The sequence below is a fragment of the Schistocerca americana genome, unplaced genomic scaffold, assembly GCF_021461395.2.
Source record: "Schistocerca americana isolate TAMUIC-IGC-003095 unplaced genomic scaffold, iqSchAmer2.1 HiC_scaffold_905, whole genome shotgun sequence".
Lineage (NCBI taxonomy): Eukaryota > Metazoa > Arthropoda > Insecta > Orthoptera > Acrididae > Schistocerca > Schistocerca americana.
Genome location: NW_025726681.1, coordinates 30001 through 32500, shown reverse-complemented (window position 1 = coordinate 32500; position 2500 = coordinate 30001). Strand labels below are relative to the sequence as shown.

Below are 2500 nucleotides of genomic sequence, written 5' to 3'. Positions count from 1 at the left end.
TTTCGACGTACTCAATAAAGCAATCCGGCAGGCCATGGGCCCTCAGCACGGGGCGGAGGGCGGCATGGTCCACCGAATCGAACGCTTTAGAGACGTCGATCGATGCCACAAAAACAGAGCGACAGGAGCGGACTGCGTCGGTGAGAGCAGTGTCCAAGATGAAGGTGTTTTCCAACATCCCATCCCGGGGGATGAATGCCCGCTGACGTTCGTCCACAGCACATGCACGCATCAGGCGTGACGCGAGAACCTTGTGAAAGGTCCGCGCCAACACCGAGCAGACCGTAATGGGGCGAAAGTCAGCGGGGGATGTTGGTGCAGCCGTTTTGGGGAGAAGTGACGTCCGGGCGCGAAGCAGACGCTCGGGGAGGGCGCGGGCCAGGAGGAAGAGGTTCAAGAGTTTCACCAGGACTTCATGCGGCAGGCGCCGCAGCTCCGCTGGAGTCAGGCCGTCCGGCCCGGCTGCCGATCCCCTGGGCGGCAAGGCAGCAGCGACCTCCTCACGTGTGACCGGCCCCCATAGGCACTCAGGAGCGACAGGCTCCGAGTGCGGGAGAAGGCGGTCACGGATGAAGCCGGCGGTGGAGATCGGCTTCTTCGTGAAGAGGTCCGCCCAGAAGTCCAGCAGACCGGGGATGTCGGGTGGCGGCTGCAGCAGGGTGCCGTCCAGCAAGCCGCGTACGCAACGCGCACGCGACCTACGGAAGGCGTCCTGTGTCCGCGCGTATTCCCAGCGGCGCCGCTTGCGCTTCTGCAGCGGCGGGGCGGCAGGCGGCCGCTTGGATGGTTGGCGCGGCCGCTGTGTCCTGGTGATCGACCTCTCCCCCCTGGACCCGACCGACGCAAGGGCATCCGGGAGCATGCCCAGGATGACATCGGGCGGCGTGCCCCGCCCCAGACCAATGACTCGATCCAGGGCAGAGAAACGCTGGGCGGAAGCAGGTAGCCCCGCCAGATGCTCCCAGATGGCGGCGTCAGTCGGCCCCTCCGGCGGCGGCCCGGTGGTGTCGGCCGCGAAGTCCTCGGCTGCGTCGACGGGCGGCGCAGCGGCCTCGCCCGCGTCAGGCAGCGAGCTCGCTGCTCCACGGCGGGACGCCGGCTCTTCACCCCGACCGATCTCAAGTGCCTCCATGAATTGGCGGACAAGCTGCTTGTGGGCAGCTTGCCGCCGTCGGCACTTGATTGCCTCAAGCGTTCGGTCGGGGAACATCCTGGTAAGTTCTTGATTTACAAAGAAGAACCGGGCGTCCCTCTCCAGGAACAGTTCGGCCTCTGCCTTGGCGAGCGACAGGACTTCTTCCTCCGTCCACCTCGCGCGATGCCTCTCCGTCACGATCTCAGCGTTGGCGGCCGCAGGGTGTTGGCGGCGGCGATGGACCCCGAGACCGTTCTTCGTGGTAAAAGTGCGGTGGCACTCACTGCAAGCAAAGGGAGCTACACAAACTATCGCATTTTCGTTACGGCCGGTTGGCCGGATAGGTGCTGGGGTAGCTGGGGTGGCACCTTCAGCGGAAGGGCCACCATCTCTTGTTTCTTGTCGGCTGCCCCCAACTATAAAGGGATAGTGCGAGGGGGGGCTGGTAACCCCCCCAAGCCCCTGGTGCGGTCTTCCACTCTGCAAAAATCAGCGGGCCCACGAGAAGGGGAGAAGACCGCAGGAGAGGAGAGGCTAAGAGGGCTAGGCCCATGTATTGCGCATCACTCTCCCTGTAACTATAACCCAAGGAAGGCACCTCGCAGCAGCAGCACGACTACATCAAGACCGCACTTCGAAAAGCCAAGTCCGGATGCAGCCACACCGCCGCCACTTGGCCACCTTAAGAGAGTCATAGTTACTCCCGCCGTTTACCCGCGCTTGCTTGAATTTCTTCACGTTGACATTCAGAGCACTGGGCAGAAATCACATTGCGTCAACACCCGCTAGGGCCATCGCAATGCTTTGTTTTAATTAGACAGTCGGATTCCCCCAGTCCGTGCCAGTTCTGAGTTGATCGTTGAATGGCGGCCGAAGAGAATCCGCGCACCCGCGCGCCCCCGGAGGAGCACGCTAAGGCGGACGCGGCCTCGCAGCAAGGAAGATCCGTGGGAGGCCAAGGCACGGGACCGAGCTCGGATCCTGCACGCAGGTTGAAGCACCGGGGCGCGAACGCCGCGCAGGCGCGCGCATCCTGCACCGCCGGCCAGCACGAGGCCAACCAACGGCGAGAGCAGACCACGCCCGCGCTAAACGCCCGCACTTACCGGCACCCCTACGGCACTCACCTCGCCCAGGCCCGGCACGTTAGCGCTGACCCACTTCCCGACCAAGCCCGACACGCCCCGATCCTCAGAGCCAATCCTTATCCCGAAGTTACGGATCCAATTTGCCGACTTCCCTTACCTACATTATTCTATCGACTAGAGGCTCTTCACCTTGGAGACCTGCTGCGGATATGGGTACGAACCGGCGCGACACCTCCACGTGGCCCTCTCCCGGATTTTCAAGGTCCGAGGGGAAGAT

The 2500-nt window shown here is 63.4% G+C and overlaps 1 pseudogene; it reads right to left on the bottom strand.

Moving 5' to 3' along the window:
* LOC124592103 overlaps positions 1 to 2500 on the bottom strand; it is a 7957-nt pseudogene that overhangs the window by 3257 nt on the left and 2200 nt on the right.